The sequence below is a fragment of the Corapipo altera genome, unplaced genomic scaffold (genome assembly GCF_003945725.1).
Source record: "Corapipo altera isolate COAL_440 unplaced genomic scaffold, ASM394572v1 224, whole genome shotgun sequence".
NCBI lineage: Eukaryota > Metazoa > Chordata > Aves > Passeriformes > Pipridae > Corapipo > Corapipo altera.
Window position 1 is genome coordinate 264,383 of NW_020884959.1, and position 22,902 is coordinate 287,284.

Consider the following 22,902-nt stretch of genomic DNA (forward strand, 5'->3'; position numbering starts at 1 on the left):
CTAATAAGGGCTTATAATATAATGATGATTAGCAGACTAAATCACTCCAATTCTACAAAAAGAGGCAAATTCTCTATGTGTCACTGGAAGCGATGGTGGAGATTTTGACAGCAGGTTTTTTGCTTGCCGCCTCACGTAAATTTTTGTGCAAAAGAACGTTTTTTCAGGTGTAGTCACAAGATCAAATGTATCTGTGTTGATAAATCAGAAGTGTAGAAATTGTAAGACTACTTTAAAAAGTACATGTGCTGTGTATAAGTATGCATATGTCTATAGAGATGCCTCTATATGTGCATACAGGTCTGATGAATGACCTCTGAGGGTCTTTACAAACAGGACTCAGTTTCTCGTTGACCTTTCTGAGATCAGTAACATGAGTAACACACTAAGGCTTTTCTAGACTGACACAGTCTGTTTCTATAGAAAGTGCTTTCTTTAGGGCTCTGTCCAAAAGATCACCACCCTGGCACAGAGGAGAAAAATAATACAGAGCTCTTGCCGTCAGAGACAAATAGTTTTCTACCTCAGTACACATCTCTGCTACTAAAAGTGCACTGCAGCAAGGAAATCCATTTACAGTTTTTTGTTTACATAACAGTTGCAATGCCCTTAAGAGGCCCTGGTTGTTTCTATATTCTCTCCCCCAGTTGTCCTGCAGTAGAACTGTAATAAAAAGCCTGTTTATGGAGAACTGGTGGTGTTCTGCAAGGTGTCTCTCAGCCAACCTTACAGGTCAAAAGCAGGTGTTTTGCCAGCTTTCAAAGTATTCTCAAATAATAACGTGGAGATTCTTACTTCTTCCATTACAAGAGCTCTTCAGCTGAGTGCAGGTACCTTTTACAATATCAGTGTTGCTGTAGCATACCCAGGAAAGGAAAAGGCGAGTGGGGATGGACTGGCCTTATGATTGCCATGTGCCTGATTGGCCGCAGTCTGTGTCTGGGGTAGCTGCTTATACCTGTGCTAGATTCCCTCCCTGCCATCCCTGAGGCATGGGCAGCAGTGCACCCTCTGCACAGCTGTAATGCATTCTCAAGCTGTCTTGCTGTGCATTAGCTCAGTTTCTTTGACTCCTTCACCTTTGATCCTTTTGAGTTTTTTGTAACTGTGCATCCAGTGACCAGATTTTTGCATGCAACAACAATCTTACTTCATATCATGGGCTTAGAAGGACTTTTCTTTTTTCATATCTGCCGTTTTCCTCCTCAGTGCCATGCCTGCCCCTTTTTTTGAGCTCCATAAACTTGTCCCCACTGTTTAGCGGACTGGGAGACTCCATGAGTCTTTTCTCTTATTCTGCTTTAATCCTCCACTAAATAGAAACTTGTTTATTATCTTCTGCATCTTAACCCATGTTCCACTGACAAACCTATGGATGCAGCTTAACCATATGTATTTTCCACCACACTAACACTGACACCCCAATCAGCCATTTGTTTCTTCCTAAGCACTTTAGAGTGCTGTTGTCTCTGTTAACTTTTTTTTTTTATCACCTTCTCCAAAAGAAGCCATAAACCCTATGAAATTGTCTTCTGTCACCAGTAATTTTGTTTATACTGTTGAACTCAACATGATCCTAAAGTGGAGAACTGCACTCCAGCATCAGACAGGTAAGTGCAAGGAAGGAAACCCACAAATAGCCAATATTTGGCCTGGTCAGCAAAACCAGATCTGGTGGTTATAGCATATTGTAATCATAATATAACCAACATGTGGCCAAAATGCAATGCTGTTAACAGAAAGAAGAAAAGAGAAGCTAGTTTTAGTTTGGGATGTCTTAACTGGAGTTTTGTATCTGTCATGAGGGAGGGACATTGCTTTGCTTTTCCTGGAATTTTTGAGCCTTCAGTTGTATCATACATTCAGTCCTGCGTTTCATTCTTTAAGACAGACATACAAAAATGAGAGAAATATGAAAGATAAAAAACAGAAATGAGAAGTTTGGCAGATTTAACCTCTGAGGGAATGTTGAGGAAATTAGATTATTTTGCTCTAGGAAAAAAAGAAGGCTAAAGGAAACCACAGTAACAAATATCCGATCTGTAAATGATGATATAAAGAAGACTGTGATTTCTTTGTTTCTGTGTTCTCAGAGGCTAAAACAAGAAATAATCAGCCTTAATTGGAGGAAAGAAGATACAATGCAGGTATTTACACCCCCCCAAACTTTTGCACTGTAGAAATACTGGAGCAGTAGAAGCAGAGGCACCTGGGTATGTGGTAGGGCATCCTTAGAGAGTTTTTCTTAAGGAGGTATTAAAAAAACATCTGTCAAGGGTTCCCTTGGGTATTCTTGATTTTCCCCATAGCACAGGAGATGGAGCAGGTGATTTATGGAGATTTTCATTGGACTATTTGTATGTTTCTGCCATGGACTGTAGCCTCTCATTTTTACTGTATTTTGATTGCTATGATACAAAATTGAAATACTTCACTAGAACTCTTCCAAGGGCTGTAATAAGATCTCACAATGAGAAATGTGGTGGATACTGCAGGAAATTCATTTTGTGTGTCGTAGAGCAGGTGTTGTACATCTTAGAGCAGGGGCTATTGTGTCTTGTAATAATGGAATTATGAGTTTGGGAGTTCTCACAAAGTGACATTTTCCAGACTTGCTAGTTTGTCAGGCTACTCTTTTTTTTTTCCCTTTGAAGTCCAGCCAGAATGTATATTTCTTTATGTAACACTGTAAATGTGCTTTTGCCATTTCAGCTTATTCTGTCTCCTCTAGAAAGGGAGAGAGGCAGAGGAGACAAAACAAGAAGCAAACTACTCAATTCAGTTTTAAATACAAAAAAGCTGACATTCAGAGATTTTTTTTTAAAACTTTTTCTTAAGGTCAAAAGGGACCTTTTAGATTATCTCATCTAACCTTGACTTGCTTTAATTAATTAACAGCATCAATGCTGGTGACAAAATGGTTTCTGATGATGACATAGAAACATGTCCATATTCAAGGGCTAGAATATCTTCACATACCATCTAAGACTGTGCATTTCTGTACATGGACACATCCTATTTATGCTTTTATTTACATCACTGAAATTTATTCCATTTGTGCAATTCTCTTGCTTTCTGAGAGCATTTTTGAGTATTTATAGGAGCGCAGGTTTCCTGGAAGCAAATATTTCACAGTGTGCTAAGAAATATATGACCATGTTTGCAAACATAAGAGTTCAATAATTGTTTTAATACAGATCTTGCCATTTTATTTGATGGAGTAAATAATTTTTTTAAAGTCTTGATTTAGATTTTTCTTAAAGTACATTTCCACACCATTTAAACTCCATGAATATGGAACTCCTGTGGACAGTTTTCATATTTAACATATTTCACCTGTGGATAAATGATAATTTTCATCCTCATGGTAGTGCATGTCTCATTAATTAGAAAATGTTTGCTATAGTGACTGAGAAACAAGTTACCTGAATAGTCACTACTGATGGCTATGTAATAGGAAAGCATTTAAGAAAACCAAATAGGCAAATGTATCCTTTTTTTAGGAGACTTGAAGATGATACAAATAGTTATGAAATGTTATATTATTTTCTGGTACTTCCTTATGTGTTTGGGTTTTTTAATCATCTGTCTTTTATTGCAAAAAGAACTGGAAACACATTCTGCAATTGTATAAACTTAACACAATGTATACTGACTCAGACTAATGGATGATTTCTAACACAAGTAAATATAGTTCCTTATATTTCTGACTTATTAGGATACTTAAGCTTGGGCTTAGCTTTAGAAGTGTGCTCACATCTTAAGTACATTCTAAAACAAATTTAAGCACTGAACAGAAAAGAATGGAGGCAAATCCTTCAATTTTTTTTACTTATTTAATATGCATAGGTCAAAAGGCATTTCCACTATTAATTCCTTCTTTATTTCATGGTCACTCTCAAAATACTTTTAACGAAAGTTCCAGTCCTGAGCTTGCCTTTGCAGGAGTCATGTTGAGCTTGCAGACTCAGGACTTGAATCCTGACACTGTTATGCAGTGAGGCAGCTTGTTTTTGTCAGTCTTTTTTCAACTGCTCAGGAGTTCATTGTTTTCAACAACTGAAAAGTAGTTGATAATCACAGAGAAGCCAAATGAGATCATCTTTGAATTGTGGGAATTCTGCCTGTACTCTGTGAGCCTTCCCAGCAAAGGTAAAGATTTTTTCAGAATTGAGGTATTATGTCTTTATAGGTAAGATTGGAGTGTTTGGAATAGAGAGCTGTTAAAGAGGCTTGAAATGAGACACTGTGAGAACAGAGTTTGATTGAAAAGGTAGAGAGCAATGAAATCCACCTAAGAAATGAATTATGGGTCACACTGTATTATCAAAGGAACAGAATTAGTACAGCCCAGAAGAAAAGTGAGTGCACAGTATGACAATAGCCCAGGGCGTATCTGGGAGGAATTAGTAAAATGAGATTATTTGCAGTACACAGTGCAGACACAATAGACAGTAATGGGCTAAAACAGCAGAAAGGAAACAGGTATAGATAGCAGCATTCTGCAAAAACACCAATTAGGCACTTGCATAACTGCTGCTCGTTGTGCATGACATCCATGATAAGCTACCCTGACAAGATTAGTCGAGAAATGTTGTATGGATTTTACAAAGAACAACAAACCCCATCCTACAGGGCTCTGTGCAGGCTGTATCCTTGTCTGTCACTGTAGAGTAGATGATTTCCAGGGCTGCTGGAATAAGATTATTTTAATGTAGTTTAAGCAAAACAAAGAAAGCCCCCAGAAGAATATGGTTTGTTACTCTTTCTGTACTTTTAAAATGTGCTGTGACATGAATACTTTAAGCCAAGTCTAAGGGAGGGCTGGAGAAATGAACTTTTCTCATTCAGGAGTCAATGTTTTGTTGGATCAGCAATGTATCACTCCTGCTGTGCATGAGCCATTGGAAATTAAAAAACAAAACAAATATGAGAAAAAAAAGAAGGAAAATAAATTGCTTTAGAGTGAAAGCACACCATAAAAATATTATATGCTTTATTCAGTGGGCCTGATTCTGATATGGCTGTCTGCCAGTTGCTATGGCCACATACCTCTCCAAACCTTGCTTCTGAGGCAAGGTCCAGTTAGGCAGGATTCACTGTGACCTCAAGGACTCACAAGTTCTCCATTTCAAAAGGTTGCAGATGTATATCTAAGTTTAGATTTGCTTGTTGTATCCAGCTCAAGCAAATCTCTGCTGGTAAACTTTGAACCTGGAGTGATGTCTGCCTAAGGTACATTTCCATTGTCGTTACGAAAATAGGAAAAAAGGTTGGTTGTGTGAAGGATCCAGGAGATTATAAAGGTTGAACTGGAGAGATGGAGCAGGAAAGCTGGTGCTAACCAGGAGAGAATAGAAAAAAATATACTGCTAAGAAAAGACAAACTTGACCACCTGGGCACAGGAAAGTTTAGGCAAGTATCCCACTGAGTTCAGTAGGGACTTAATTCATTCAAATGGAAATGTACTGATGTGGCAAAAATGGCATATTTTTTCTGCCAGAACAACTTTGCTGACACTTAACTTATTAAAATGGGATATAAATGGCTTTATGGTGAGGGCTAGGAAATTTTCTAGCAGAGCTAAACCAAAAATCCTTTATAATCAATGCACTTTTGTCTTCATTGTTGCAGAACTAGTGCTCCAAGTTTATCACTGTAAACTCACTTCTTAGACACCACAGATCTGAAGTCCTTAAAACTGAAGTTAATGGATTTGAGTTAGTCCTTTTCAAAGCAGATCAAGTTTTGTTACTGTATTACCTTAGAACCAGAAGGGGTGGGATAATTAATCCTGTGTTTCTTTGCAGATTTAACTCAGCAGTTCTTTCTTAACAGAGTTACTTCTGATTTGATTTGGATAAAGAATGCTTTTAGTGTGTGTTGCAACATATTAGGGATTGTGCATTGCTTGGTTAAAAAAAAAATTGCAAACATGACCTTGCTTCCATAGTTGTTCATTTTTTCTGCCTCTATCCTGACTATAAAGCAGTTCCATGTCCTGTTTCTGTTGTAATTAAGAGTAACAACCCATCAAGCCACTGTGTGTTAGTTTTGTTTAAGGAGAAGGTTGCACTGGCTACTTACACCAGCCAGTGAGGAGATGCTTATGTTAAATACATGTGTGAGAAAGGTGGGGTGCTTTTCTGTTGTGTTGGTGTGATAAGAAATTTGTGTCAAGTATATTTGAAGCATGTTCAGACTGAGAGCTGCACCACTAGAAGCTACATTCTCCCATTTGGGGAAGCTTCAGAACTCTGAAATGTGCCCTTCAGGATGTTCACTGCCTGGTCATCAGTGTTGAGCTCCATTACTCTTGCTTCCCATAAAATTTCTGTGAGGTCTTTGGACATTTTTACAGTTAACTTAAGCAACTGCCAAAGAGAAAACAGTCTTTCATAATTTTCTGGTTCATGGACCATTCTGTTACAGTACACGAATGAGTTGTTATGCAGAATTACTCTGTACTAAGATGACTCACTCCAACTACTATTACCAATGAACAAGTTGCTCAATTACATTGCATGACACCATATCTACCACTTAACATTTTTCCCTAAAGCTTCTTCTGGCCTTTGTTATATTACTGCCCTTCTGTTCTTAATGTGGAAATAAAATGTGATGTGTGAGTTTGTGCCTTATTTCCTCTTGTTCTGTGGTGATTTTACTGGAGAAACTCTTTAAAACAACTGACCATCACTGCAGGTTCTGTGTACAGTGCTTTCTCCAGCCCCTGGTTCCTTTCATTCAAACTTTTTTTTAGGCCACGTGTATCCTAATTTTATAGGACTAAAATTGTTTAGTAGACATTAGTCCAAATCAAAGCAGAAGCTGGTGTTCGTACTTTAGATCTTGTAAATATGATTTAAGATAATAATTATCCAGGGCTTACTTGTGCACTCAGCAGTACTGAATTATTCTACCCTTCTAGCCAAAGCCTTTCTAGATGGAGTAGAAGAGCAGAGTATAATTTATATGTTTTCCTGAGGTAAAATCAGATGTTCCTGTCAATTCTTGCTTCCAAGATTTTACAAGATCTGTAAATTAAATGCTGTAGATGGTGTTGTTGCCTGCTTCTATTTGACAAGGAAATCAGAGTTGATGGACATTGATTTGCCACTGGGAACCCAAAACCATTAATTGAAGCTGTGGTGACTAATCCGTTTCTTTGCTCTGCTTCGTGGATCCTGACTTAACAGTTTTTGTTACAATCAAAAATTCATTCATGCAAATGCACCTATTGTGATCAAAGTAATCAATTTTTCTAGCTTGTAGTCATCAGGATCAGGATTCTGGAAACATATCCACGTATCACTGAGAGCTCCCAGGGGTGGGACACATGTCTATGTGTGCTGGAGTGACAGGACAGCAAAGCAAACATGAGCATGAGGTACTAATAATGCTGCCAGTCTAATAGTGGCATGAAACAAGACACTGAATATGGATCTTTGAAATGAACATGTAGGGCTTGGGTGGTTGGTTTTGTGGTTTTTTGTTTGTTTGTTTGTTTTCTTTGGATTTATCTAGTTTATAACCACTCTAAGTTGAGTGTACAAGAGAAACTGCAGAGGAAATACAAGAATAGTCCAAGTAGGTGGTTTTTTTTCTTTGTCTTTTTGTTTGTTGGGGGGGGCAGTTAATTTTTTTTTTCTTTTTTTATTTGCGTTTGCAGATTTAGGCTCTGGAAACTTTGGTTCTTGGGTTTGTTTTTTTTTTTCATCTATTACTTCTTGTGAGGGAGGAAAGAGAGCATTTACTCAGAAAAGGCTTTTAAAGAAGAGGCTTTTAATCTAATACATATAAAGTACAGTGAAACATTACTAATGGAAGCCTCATGAATACATATGCTTTTATGAGTTTATATTTGGGGAATAATCTGAGGATCCCAGTAATAAATCCCTTTATCACTGATTGATAGCACTTGAATTGATGTAAATCACAAATATCTTTGCTGTCAGGTTCACAGTGGCCTAATTGAGATTAGCAAATAGCCTTTCCCATCTCTGCAGTTCCTGTCTGTGAATAAATATACAACTCTAACGCTACATTAAGAGACAAGTGCATGAGATTCTTTGTGTATTGCTGCTACCTTTTCTTAGCCTTATTATACTGAGGTATCTCAAAAGCTTGTTTTGGTTTTGGGACATTGGAAGTTGTTGTGACTTTCAGATTCTTTTAAGTCTGCGTCAGTGTGAATGTAAAATGCATAGGCTGAAATATTAAGAGGGTATTGTTATTTAAGGAGGAACAGTGAAACATACCTTGATTTTTTTAGAAAAGACTGCCTAGAGGTAAAATGTACATATTAATGTCCTCAGTGGAAATAGTGTCTTCTGAGTATATCCAGTGTGTGACTTGTGACTCTATTTTAAAACACGTATTTGTAAAAGAGAAAGTTTGGTTTGGGGAGCTTTATGGGAAAATCCATCTGTTTTCATCTGAGGAGAAGACTTTTGCCTGTGGTGGCTGAGGGTGCAATGTTCATAGAGCCCTTACTCTCTGGGTTATGGGGTAAATTTTTAAAAAATTTTCAGGACTTTTTTCTGGTTTTATGACAGACCAAATGTGAGGAGTGCCATGTGTGTTGACATAAACAAGGTCTGAGCAGGTAGCTCAGGTCCACACTTGAGGCACTAAACTGGCAGCCTCTGGGAGGCATCAGGGTAGAAATGTTTGTTCTTGATCCTCTTTTCATTGAACATGTTGACCTGAAAATATCCTATAATCTTAGTGAAAGTCCCAGTCAAGCTGCTATGTGGGCTTAAAGCATTGTTAAGTTTAGGTGAAAGGGTTTTATTTATGGATGGAAGGGAATTAGAGGAGAAAAGCTATAGCCCTTATTATACAGAACTCTGTAGTAAATGTGTATCCTAAAATTTCATAATTAAGGAAATTTCTCATATTTTCTCATCATTAAGGGACAGTGCAATGCCCTTGATCCTAATATGTTCTCAGACTAGTATGTTATAGATAATTGGGGTTAGAGAAGGGGGATAAAATATGTAGGCTGGTGTAAATGTCCTATTTATAATGTAGACTATCTTGCATAAGTGCAGGGTCTCAGGTTGATTTTTTTTAGCTTTCTAATAATTAACATAGATAAAATAAACCTGCATGTCCTTGGTTAAGACCAAGAGCAGTTTAAATAGTACAATGACAACAGCATGTGCTTAATTTCTCAGCATTCCCTTCAGAAGAAATCTCTAAGCCTTTTGTACTGTTAATTAGCAAAGCAATATTACTTTGCTGAGCTGAAGCCACAATTCTCATTTAATAATCTTCACTGTAAATTCTACATAATTGCTTATCATTGCTCATATACATGTGTGTGCACAGTTGATATAGCAGCGGCTGAAGGAGAGGAAAAATGCTCTTTGTGTTAGGAAGCCACTGAACCATGTTAAACAATTGTGGGAATAACTCTTATTTTCGTGACTTTTGCACATGTAACTCTGAACCATGAAACTCCATTCAGATAGATTTGTCTGGTTTAATACACCAGCACTGTAACTTTGTTAAGGTCAATTGCAGAGGACTTTTGCCTTTTCATTTGCTGCCTTGGAGGGGATGCTTTGGTTTTCGTTTGTCTTTGTCAAGTTACGGCATTTTATCTTGTTTAGCATTAGCATCAGGGATGTCATATCTGGTGGATGTTTTATTTTCCCAAATAACATCCAATACATTACTTTGAGGTTTCAGATGTTAGCTGGAGTGGCAGAAGTATTGCTTTATTCAAGTGTTCTGGGATTCCAGAGATTAAAAAATCAGTATGTTGCGTAGATGCTAAAAATAGAACAGTTTAAGGAATTATGAAAGCCCGAAAATGGCACGTTTGAGCCTTGTTGATGGTGACATTTTTAACCTCCCTCTATTTTTAATGGATGTGTAAAGCTTAGCTTTGTAGCCCTAGATGTGTGCTTGGAGCAAAGTTCTTTAGGTCCCTAGAGAAGCACCAGGAATGTTTCTTCTGATAAGAGTCTGTGTGCTGCTCGTCACCTCTGTGTGTTCACCTCCAGCATCAAGGCCAGCAGCTGGTCACAGTCACTCTCTGGGAGCTGGGGCTCTGCCTCACCAGGGGCAAGAGCTGCTTCACCCACCCTGATGTGTTGTGTGTTTGCAGGAGGGTTATTTTAGGTTTGTAGTCTTCAAAGAAAGCCTGTGTCATCAGTCCCCACTAATGGTCCTGCCATTTAGTTTGCTGATAAGCTCAACTCTGCTAAAGGTCATGGCCATAAAACCCTTTCCATCAGCCCTTTGGAAGAGCTGGTGGGCTCTCCAATATTAACTTCTAGTCAGAATGTTTTTAATAAACCTCATCATCTAAGTGAATATGGCGAAGATAGATGCTATTAGTGTTGCTTCTGGCTAATAATCATAGAGAATATATGTATAAAATATATCACAGAATATAATAAAATCAATATAATAGAAAAGAAAGATCAAGTTTGGGAGGAGGGCAGTTTTAGTAGGAATTTACCCTTGAAATTCTTTATTTCCTTGACCTATGTTTATAAGAAAGGAGTTGACCTACTGCAGTCAAGGACTGTTCTTTGTCAGGTTTGTTATTCTGGATTTTTAGTTATCCAGTGTAGATCATGGTGTGTACCTGGAAAAAGGGAACATCAGGGTACCACAGCAGTGTGATTGTAGATCATGGAGTTACCTGGAGCTAGAATTTTATGGTGAATTTCCTACAGCAATCAGTCTTTTTATATGTACACTGTGTATATTAATTATTTTTGGATTCACATTGAAATTAAGCATTTTGTGTAAACCCCTTAAAATCCATGTATGAAATTAATTTCAAAAGGAAATTCTGCAAATGGTGTCTGACCTGCTCTCTTCTTTCTTTATTTAATATTTATATTGTGTGTGCAATAAAAGCTATGCAGTGCTTTCCAGGAACTTCAGCATCTGGCCTGCTTCCAGCATGTTTTTCTGTAGCCAATGTTCTGGAATAGCTGGTGATTATATACCTGTATAAGTGATTAAACACATTCTCATTACAAGTGAAGCTTAACAGGGTTTTTCCTTATGGTCCAGGACAACGCGTTCCTCATCAGTGTTCTTTAATTACTTATCTATTCCTCCTTCTTTTCCATTTCATTTCTACTCAGGACATTTTCTGACTCTGCTGACCATGTTAATCTTCAATAGTGCCCGAGGGATTTTGCTTGTCTGCTCCTTTGGCATAGTCCTAAATTAGCTCTGTTCACATTTGTACAGTATATAGCACTGTATTTAATAGGACAATCTCTGTTCCTCTTTTGGATAATTAGTATTCCAAGATAGTCTTTTGTCTGGTGATTTCAAGTCAGAACATTTGTTGGCATGATATTAGTTTTTTCTTTCTTGCTACTAATACACAGAATATTTTGTCAGCAAAGCCAGCAGTTTGACTCTGCTTGTCCTGAACTGAAAGATCACTCACTAGATAGAAGTGTTGGATTCCATTTTCTTCAACAAAGCTCAAACTAAACAAATAATTCAATTCCCATATCGATGCTGGACACCTTCCACATTTTATGCAGACTGGGCAGATGTAACTTTTTAAAGATAGCTCAGTGGAGCTTTTTTGTTCATTTTGGTTTTGCTTTTTTTCCTTCCCAGTGTGCACATTTGAACATCTCATTTGGGAGATAACGATGGTTACTTATTATCACATTTAAAATAAAATTCCCTAAACGTTGTTTCTTCAGGCTTTCACGTCATCATACTTGTAGTCACACCTGCTGTCTGCCATTCCTCAGCTCCTGGAAAAAATCTCTGGGTAGACAGAAATGTGAGGATGAACCTGCTCACTCACTGGTTGGTGATTTCTTAAGCTGCTGTCCTGTACATCCCATCATTGTAATAAATTGGACTTAATGTTAAGATACTTCACCTACAGCTTTCTTTTGCCTGCTATTCCTGTTCTTTTCCATCCCACAAAGATTTGATGCAGTAAGTACCTAGAAGACTCTACAATATTGAAGCAAAAAAAAGTGTTTATCTGCCTGTATGAAATAGATGTGGTGCCTGCCTATGAGGGGGTGGGTTTGGAATGCAACTTATCATAGAATCCAAAATTTTCTATGCATGTTCAATGTGCAAATGATGAAGAATAGGAAAAACCCAGTGGATATGGATTAAAAATGCAAAGACTGGGAGAAATGTTTTAGAGGTCTCCAGCAACCTGTTGAAACAGCTGGTTGGAAGAACCATCAGCTGTGAGCACTTCTGGCTGTTCTGTCAATGATGCTCCACAAAGCTGTCATTAACCCATGGAGTAGCAGTGCATCCACTCGGAGTGCCCATGAGTGCCACAGTGGATTGCACTGTCATCCCAGTAAAATGAAACATTGACCTCCTTGAATGAAGCTTCTTCCAGTAGGGGAAGAGCAAATATATTACAGGCAGCAAAGGAAGAGCCAGGGGAGGAGAGAAATGAAGCATGATAGCACTGGTGGTGCTGGGTATTTATTTTTTCTGTTTACATAAATTTCATTTCACAGAATGTGAGGAGACAGACCTCAGAGCTAAGCTGAAATGCAGGTTTCTCTCAGCATGTCCTCTTTTTCTGTAAGGAAAAGTAGAATGATCAGAATTAGAAGAAACTGAATGTTTGATATTTGGAAGTCTTAGACCAAAGGCCAATCTACTTGTAAAAGTCCAACTGCTCAGACATTTTAGATGCATTTGTGTTCTCTGTGTGTCCATATTACCTTGTATAGAGAATCACTGACAGAGATGCACAAACTTAAAGGAGGGTGACCTACTCAATCCTGTTTTCCCACTGGCACTTTTGTAAAGTCCCACTGACTTCAGGAAGACTCCTTTTGACAATGAACAGCTTTTTAATGCAACGATGAATGTTTGTATATTCAGTGTTGCTTTCAACACCAGTCCCTCATTCATAGAGGAAGAGAGAACAAAAACTGGAAAACAAAATCTAATTAATCTAAGCGTATTGGATGCTTGTTAAAATTCACCTGTCCTGGAATGTCCATTTATCATGATTATGACTGAACAACTAAGCTCAGAAAGGTGCTGCTTCTTCATTTGATGCAAAATCATGATTTATTACCCTGTTTTTTAGTAATGGTTAAATCTAATGAATGTTTCTGCATGACAAATCATTCATCTTCAGAGTAAAATTAGACATGTTATTCTTTCATGTAGAACATTACACAGCAATTCATGGGATACAGAAATCTTGTATCACTAAATTATTGCCAGGGCACTGGCTGCATATAAATTTGAATAACACGCGTGCATATTAATGTTTTAATATGATATAGCCTCCTGTTTGTAAAATTATGTAAATACTTTCATTTGACCTAATCAATTTGCAAACTAATTTGCAAACTGCATTTTCCTTCATGCTTATACAGTCCTTGTCATAGATCTGAAAAATACATGCCTTGATGAATAACTGCCTTCTTTTTCCGTTCATTGTATGTATATCTAGGAGTAGCATGTCCCATCTTTAATTAGAGGACTCCTTAATTAGTAATAGTACTTTCTACCCAAAAGTACTACTGAACAGTGCAGCTACTTTTAAAATTATTATTTTTCTTTTTTTAAAAAATTTTTTTAAGAAGAGATATTTTAGTATTACTGCTACTCATTTGCTTCCAGGCAGCTCTTTATAGAGATCCTCCTGAGTAATTCTGCAGTACAGTCAGCTGCCAGGTTGGGCTCTTGATGTTACTTCTTTAACAGAAGCTCCATGGATTTCACAAAGGAGAATCAGTCTTTAAATGTTCTAGTAGCAAAAAGATGATGTAAATTATTCCATAGATTTCTGTGGAAGTCTGCCTGCTTTATTCTTCTAACATTATTGTAGCAGCATATGTTTTAATCTACTTCTAGGCTTTTAGTCACCAGAAAAACTTGAGGCAGACGGTGCTCTAATTAAACCATTTGCTGTAAACTGAGCTAATTCTGTGATTGTGGGATAAAACATTGTGCAAGAACTGGGGTTTACAGAAGACCTCATGCTTCAAGTGTTCATACTCTGGCCTCTCCTTCTTTTGCACAAAGTGATTTGTTAGTAGGATCATGACACAATTATATAATAGTATTATCAGCAGGCCAGCCTTGGGAGCTGTTTTACTGAGGGCTGTGCTACAGGAGGGTTTCTAATCCACTGAGGAGCTGGTCTGGCATCTAAGCTCTGTTTTAGTGGTCTTGGACAGTAAAGAATACAGGAATCAGAGCAGGCTTTGAAAGGGGTAAGGGCAGTGGTTTGGTGATGATCTGTCTGGTTATGCTGGCAAAAGCACATGTCCAGGTGAAGGAAATGCTGCTGTAACTGGTGTGAGAGTGGGACCAAGGGAATTAGTTGGAAAGCAGTTAGTCACTTAGTGGGTCAGCTGATCTCCCACCCCAGCTCCTTTCCCCTCTGACCACTCCTTACTGGATTGTCTTCCTTTGTGCCACAGGTTCATTGGTGCCCCTCAGTAACAATGTGATCTGCTCGGGTCACCTGGACACTGCCCTGTACTGCAGTCAACAGGAGCTGAGATGATGAGATACATGTGCAAATGGAAAGGATCTGTGCTGCATTCCTGTGCTGTGAGGAGCTTAGTTCCATGTGAGAAGCAGTATCTGTGAAATGATGAAGTTAACTTCATAGGAAAAAAAAAAGTACTTTCTGTACTTTCAATATTTTACAATTTTTCAGCATTTGGTATTATTTCAGTGAAAGTATTCAGTGAATCGAGATAATTATTTTCCATTATTTTCAGGTCAAGAGCTCAGAAATCCAGTGAAGGTGTATTAATACTTTTTTGTTCTTTGAAGCTATTGAATTCATTTGGTTAACACATTTCAGTGTTTGGAGTCAACAAGGTGGTGATTTTAAATGAAAGTTGGGAATTTTATGCCACTATTTCATTGTTAGTGCTTGGTTGAAAGTCCCAATTATGGGAAGATTCATAATAAAACTTGATAACAAAACAGCAGCTGAAGTGAGAGGCTAGAAAGATAGATGAAAAGTGGGTAAAATAATTAGCTGTCTCAGAGTTGATGTGGCAAAAAAAGCATCTCAGGATAACAAATAACTACCACTGAGAGCAATCCATTATATGCAGGGAAAGGTGAGACAATTACTAACTAATAGTTGTTGCAGAATCCCTCATAGTTTGGACATAAACATGATTTTACTGAACCACTTCTCTAGTTGTTGAAATCTGCCTGCCCTTCTAAAGAACATCTTCGCTTAGTGTCGGAGCTGTGGGGAATCTTCTGAGCAGACAGTATGTGTTTTATGAACAAAAATGGGAAAATTCTGCAAAATACATTTTACAGATGCTGAGTGTAGGCGCTCACAACTCATGCATGTTGGTGTTTTATTTCCAAACTGTGGAGATGAATGCCCGTTGGATTTGCCTGTGGGAGGAGAATTTTATAGTTTCTTATAAAAGTTATATAGACACCAGATTCAATTATGAACTCTGGAGAAGGAAACTGCATGCTTATTACAGAAACTGGAAGAGACACAGTAAAGCACAAGGTTTTGGCTTTGACTGTTGGTTGCATCAACAGGAAAAACTCCCTTAATTATATATTTCAGAAGATTTGACCAATAAATCACCTCCTAAACAGCTTCCCTGTTTTTAAACTGAACTATTTATGAGAGTTCATAAAGTCTTTGGGACAAGAGAAGGTCACTTGCTTCTCTGTAAAATGCAGAAATGGGTGAATAGTATGAGAAGTGATAACCTGCCTGTCTGTTTTCTGTCTGCTTTGGCTGGAGTCACAGGGGATGTGAAGTTCCCAATGGATTCCAGAGTATCTCCTGCTGCCTTGTAAGAGATTCTTTGTCTTAACATTCTCCTTTCCTTTTAAAGGGAGATCATGTGTGTGTGCCATACTTATGTGGACTTTCAGATTTTAAACTGAACATTTTAGCATAGTTTTATTTTAATTAGAAAGAAAAGCATCACTGATAGTAGATGAGGGAACAGACATTTCAAGCAAACATAGTCCCTTAGGTAGACAACAGGCAACAGAAAGATCAGTCAGAAATTTCTCCAAAGCAAGATAATCCTCAGGAATCTTCCTTGTTCCTCAAGAGCCCACCATATTAGCTTAACATTTCTCTGTTTTCAAGAATTTAGATCTTCTTTCCTCTCCTCTTAGTGTCCCTTTAATATTGAATAATGTTTGCAAACTTTGAAGCAGACAAAGTGTCGCTTTTCAGAATTTTGACAGGATACCTCGCTGGTCAGTCAATAAAACAATGCCCTAAAGGCATGTCTCAAAATCCCAAATTTTGACACTCATTCTCAGGGAACAGACTGAAGAAAATGTGCTAAATGTGCTGTGTATGTGCTCATGTAAATGAAGAAACTCTTATGAAAGCAGTGGAGTGTCACAGGGGAAAAAAAATGAGACGATGGGAGAAAAATTAGGCTAAGCCGTGTTTTAAAACTGAAATACGTATCTTGATACATGTCAGAAACCAGTCTTAACTTCTGTGTGGTGTTTTATCACAACTCTGAATTTGGTGTTTGCATTATGCCACAGAGCTCCCTAGCTTGTAGAGAAATTTATCTAAGAGGATTTGGGAATTACAGTTCATGCCTAAAGCTATGCTTGTCCATCAATAGACTGTGGGCAGCTCTATACCTCTAGTTCTGCAGTTAATTAGCTGGTTTTTTATGGGTTCAGGGATTCTTGTGCTATTTTTATTGTTCTCATTGCTTAAAAGTAATACAGTGTTGTAACAAAACTTTAGAACTAGTAATGTTTTGTTAGCTGGGACATCACTAGTATTTGAAAAAGCAATACTAGTTTGTGTTGTCCCTGTTTGCTGAACACCTGGATTAAATCTTTGTCTCATAGTCTTAATATGCTGAGTTCCAGACATTCACAGCTCAGTTCTCTCTCCTCCCCATGAGGTTGCCAATGTTATGCTTTTCCAAATTGGATTCTGTATATTTCTAGTTTAAAGACAGTGGGTTTTGATCTCTGATATGATGCAGTTTCATGGATTTCTTCCTTTTATGGATTCCTTTTCCTTTTCTGATTTATATTTGGACCTGTTTTTGTTTAGGCTGCCAAAATGATAAAAGCAATTAAAGAAATCTATGCTATTGTTCCAGATTAACTACAGGACATTAGGTTTTTTCTTTATTTATTCTTCCCCATCCAAGCTAATTTTTTTTCATATTTGTAATCAATGGAGAATTGAACAAGATGGAAAAAAAACAGTGCAACAGGTCAAGAATTTTCCACACAATTGACGGGTCTACCTATTCCAAAAAATTCTAAATTGGAAGAGATGATTATGGAAAAGATTAGAAAATCTGCATTATAGTTTCCATTTCTAAATTATTAATATGACAAGAGTGATTCAAAAGGGTGTGAGCAACTCAACTGTGGAGTTCAGTACTTCAGTGTGTTGCAGAAATTTAATCTAATTAGTAGAGTTGTGCTTTGTCAAAGTCCAAAAGTAAGTACTTCATGTGGGTGAGTAAAGCAGAGTCTGCTTCAGCCCCAAGTTTAGGACAGGCAGCTGTCCAGGCTGGAATTACAGTATTTTCAGCCCTTTGGATTGTAAAAGACCCTGCTGGGCAGATTGGCCCAAGAATTCTCTCAGCATGTTGGTAATTCTGATGTTTGCTGTGTATTTGTGACTTTCATACCTAACCACTTCTTGAAGAGAGGTTGGTTTATTGAGGATGGTTTATAGAGACAAATTTTCTTCCTCTCCTTTTTTTTCCTCCTTATCAGCACTTCCCCACTAATGATTCACAAATGCATTAAAGCACATTCATCCAAACCTGATACACAGCTACCAAAAGTGAGATTCAAGTGAAATTTCTCAAAACTGTTTGTAGTGAGCGAGGAAAACATCTTGTTAAAAATGTGTAGGTTGATTTACCAGTTAGCCTTAGACACTGTGATGTGGGAGAGCTTTCATTTACTAAGCTTAGTTGCTTTGTCAGTGCTGCTCCATTTAGGTGAATTCTTCATAGTAAAAGTGGATAATGGAACTACACTTTAGTCTTGTTATTTATCTGTGTATGGAAAGGGAAGGAGAGAAAGTCCTAAATGCAAGTACCACAGACCTTGCCTTGAAGATGACTACTTTCTATTAAATACATAGGAGTCAAAGCAATAAATTAAAAGGCTTATTGAAATTCTAAGCATTTTTTCCATTCTCATTTTACATTAATCTACAAAATGGCCTCTTCCTTGATAAAGCTCCAAGACATTGTTAGTAGTGCAGTCTTTGCCTGGGTACACTGTTGCTATTGCAAGCGGTTTTGCTGCTTATTTTATTTTACCTGTCTGAGTTGAGTAGCATTGCTGAGGATCCCTTTCTTTTCATCCTCTTTCTCCTACGACTTCTTTTAACTGGATCAGTGGATGGAAACTTTAATTTTATGATAGATGGAGCCTCGAAATGGGATTTCATGTTAAGACTCAGTGGTTGTGCTGCCTTTTGTGTCCTTTCCTTAGGCTGTTGGAGATTAGAACAGTCAGACTGTGGGTTAAAGCAGAATATTATACAGTCAGATTGTAGATAGAAATGTGCAGAGGAACTGGAAACATTATGCTGCAAAAGAAATGAATGTGTTTGAGAATGAGAGTTGTTAGAGTAGGAATGCAATGATGAACCATTAGCAGGTGAAACTCCTGTTAGACCAGCTTTGCCTCTGAGTTTCTGATATACAAAAAGATCATGTTACCTGTTGAGCAAATGTTTATAGTTCTTTAGACTTCTTTAAACTTCCTGACTGAAGATTAAAAATACAGTCGTGTATTCCTCACTCTCATGATCTCTGTTAGGGCTGCAGTTATTTTGCAATTCAGAATCTATACTATTGCTGAATAAGTAATTTATTTTTTTTCACGGCATGTCACATACTACATGTCTGGTCATGGCATAATCCATTGTCTGACTCAGTGCAGGTAGGTTTAATGAAGAACTCCTTGCAAATTAGTCCAGTGGCTATTTTATAAAAAGTGATATTAACTTGCATTCTACCTGTGCTGTATCAGGCTGTGAGAATGCTGCAGATTGACAAAACTAAGGATCTTGCAGGTCTTTCTGGTTTTGTTACACCAAGAATTAAATTCCATCTCCAAACCAGATATTCTTGGAAAACAGATAACTCAGAAGTATTATGAAAGCTTCAGATCCAGAGTACATTGAATTTCTCATGTAAATGTCTAGAAACTGTTCCTCAAGTAAGTTTTGACTTCCATCTGTCTTCTAAGTTACTGAAGTGCTACTCAATGGTGCTGTTTTTGTGACTCATAAAGGTGAGTAACAGCTGCTGCCTTTAGCAGCATTTTAGTAGTTCATTCTGTGATGCTCTTCAATAATAGCTCTGCCCAGTGCATTGATGAAAATAAAATATTGAAAGAATGGCCATTAGTAGCTGAGGATTCCTCCTTTTAACCATCCTTCATATGAGAGCTGGTGAGTTGCAAACTTTCACCATCTTCTGTTTTCATAAAAGGAGTTGGCAGGGCTGGTACTCAGAATTGGTTAGTCCAAGTTTGGAAGTTCTCCTCTAAAATGGGTGACCCAAGACTGGGTGAACTATGTCAGGCTCACTTGGAAACTGGAGTTTTCCTTTTGCCAGGTAAAATTCAGTCACAGGTCCTCCTTCTGTCAAGTGCAGTGTTAATGAAACAGAACGTCTCTCTGCTCTCTCTGTGTGAGACTTGCTCTTCTGCTCAGTGCTACAGGGGCAGATTTACAGTGATCTCAGACAGTTCTTTGGCTTTGCTTGGAAGACTTGCAAGTTTTGTTATGTAGACATCTAATTGCCTTGCTTTTGAGCTACAGCACCCTTACATTGATCAGCTGAGCAGATTAATATCCTCCTTCTAGAACTGACATTCCAAATATCAGGTGTTTGAAATTTCTAAACAGTTGGTTAAAAGCTGTTGCTGGAATCTCACCCAATAGCTGAAAACAAATTTAAATGCTCTGAGAAGGACTGGTAGACAAACCTGCTAATTTCAATAAGTCTTATAAATACGCTAGCAAGCATGAGGTGTGTGACTGTTGTGTAATAATGAGATCTGGGCACAATTTTCTCCAAAATATAGTATCTTTCAGGAAGAAAATTAAAGCATCTCTGACAACTAATCATTAATTTTCACAAAGCTGTGAAGTAAGTTTGGGCAAGGCAAGAGACAGTGAGGAAAAGCAGGCATTAGCACCCTCCATCTGTGTGATAGCCTGAACGTGGAGAACTTTGGTCACAGCAGATAAACCCTCATGTGATGTTCTTTGATGGAGAAGAAATCCTTAAGCACAGTCTGCAGCTCTGCTGTAGGGCTCTCCAGCTCTCCTGGTCACAATATTCTATTCTAAAGGGATTAATGGAAATCTTGTCTGGCATCTCTGCTGAGTCTACTAAACTCTGAAGAAGAGGATCTGATTTGAAATATCTTTATTCACACTATCTTGTGCATAATGATGTGGAATAAAAAAAAAAAATGCAAGTGTTTTAACATACTGAGTAACTGCCACTGGTGATGAATTATGTTTACAAGCTACCATTCAACACAATGTGCATAAGTACCTTCCTTGGCTGGCAGTAACCACATTCCTCAGTGGGACTAATCCAGGACTGTAGTTTCTTGCAGAACTGGGGCTACTGTTTTTTAGCCATTTCACCTGGAAAACTTGGGTAAAATGGAAATTTTCATTTCGAGTGGCATTTTCTAGAAAAACATCAAGTTGCAGTTTAGGTATCATCCTTCAGCTATTTGACGTAGGAGAAATCAATGATAAGTTCATATCCTCAACTGGAACAAATAAATCAATTAATAGCCTAAAAAGGGCAAAGTCAATACAAAGCATAAAACAGTGTTGGCCTAATTAAAATGTCCTGTGCACCTCAAAATTACTTGCTGTCTAAAACTATTGAATAGCAGTTCTCAGTCTTCCATAGGAAGAAAAAAAAAAAAAAGTAGATTTCCATAATTTGCGACACAAAGTTTAAAAGGAGCGTCCTTTTTGATTAGGAAACTGAGAACACATAACTGCAGCAAGCACCAGAGGTTGCCTTTCCTAAACTGTTCAGCCCAAATCCTGCTGACTTTGGAGGAGCTTTGAGGCTGTTTCCACATGGGTGAACTGTTCTTGAACAATTTTCCTGATATGTCAGGCCTGAGCAAGTTTTCCATTAATTTTGGTCAGTGTTCATTTTCGGCTTGCTGTTTCTCTTCCTTCAGAGCACACATATTTAAATGTTGCTTTTACAAGAAAAACTTTTTGTTTGTGTCTTGGCTTCCCCGGGTGTGTTCTACAATTGATCCGGGCAGTGATACAGTGTATGGAGCTGACACTTCCTCACACCTCTTTTGTTTTACTTGTGAGGAAGATACCTCTGTATTCTATTTCTGGTCTTCTAACCCTTTATTTAGACTTAACTTGTTCATACTAATCTCTCTGGATGTTTTGGGAGAGAAGAAAAATAGGGTAAGGAACACGTAAGGTAGCAATCAGGCAGTGACGTAGTGATTATCATTAGTATCCACAGTACTGTTATGATAGTAACAAACAAATGAAAAATGGCATAAATATCATGCTATAGCATGTACTATTTGTTATTTCTGTATTCGTTGTTGGAACAATAATGAATTAACTTTTTTTCCATCTTGTGCCTGCTAAGGCACATATTTTAGTATACTAAAATACAGTACATATTTTAGTAATACTAAAAATATGGTGCATCAGTTTAGCTGGTCCGCCTGGTTTTCTTTTGATCTCTTTTTCCTGAAATACATACTTATAATGATAGCTTCAGGAAAAGACTAATGTAGGATTTATACCAGTGTATAAGTGACTTTTATCAGCATTGTTTTTCTTATTTTGGTACAGCATCTTTTACACTCTTTTGTTTGCAGGAAGATTAGCAAACTGCTACAATTCTCAGCATGGACAAGAGCCCCATTTGGCAAGTTCTGACGTGTGCGAGCTTCCTAAAATGTAAAGATGGGAGGGCAGCTGTTATCAAAATGAAGTTTACTAAGCCTCAAAAAAGGAACTGAAAGCAAATGAGATGCAAAGTCATAAACCTGCCATAGTTTAAAATGGGTGGGTTTTAAGTTTTTTTTTAGGTTCTGCTGTAAGAAAGATTCCCCAGGAGAAGAAATAATTAGACGCTACTTCACTGAAATGTCTGACTGGACAGATTTCTTCATTCTGTGGTAACATGAGATTTTGAAATCTTCTCATCTACATAGCACTAATACTGCTTCTTTAAAGATTTTATTTCGAAGGGAGGTTATGTGTAAAAATTGTTCTGCGAGACCAAGCGTAGAGTGATGGTTGAGGACAGTCACATGGAAAGGAAAAATACAATTTTAAACCTTTAAACTAAGTCAGGAATCCCTGATAGATGGAGATGACACAGCTGAATGTCCTGGTTAGAGTACACCTCATTCCTATTCACCCCAAATTCCTCTCCACCACATAGTGACTTCAGATTGATAGCCCCATAATTTATAATACATTGTTATTATTGCCAAGCAATATTGATTGAAGTAAATATTGGATATTGGAATATTGGTGTTATATCATCCCTGTGTATCTTCCTGTAATATATATATTGACTTAACTGCTTTTCTGATTAAACAGAAAACTGAATTTGATTTTAGAAGTTAAGACTTACTGAATTAGCCTATGATCCCAAGTCACTTAACTTGATCTATTTGGTTTTTTGGCAGTGCAAAGGTATGCAGCTCTGGGGCTTTTGTTTGTTTGTTTTAGTATTTTATTTTTAATATTGCAAGCTAAATAACCACATCCTGCTGCTGAAACTCCTTGGATGGAATCAGAAATGACTATTCCTCATCTAGTCTTCAAAAATTTGTTGACAAATGCCAGCAAGGGAGACTCTTTGAGTCACTGTGAAAAAAACAAAAAGCAAATAAAC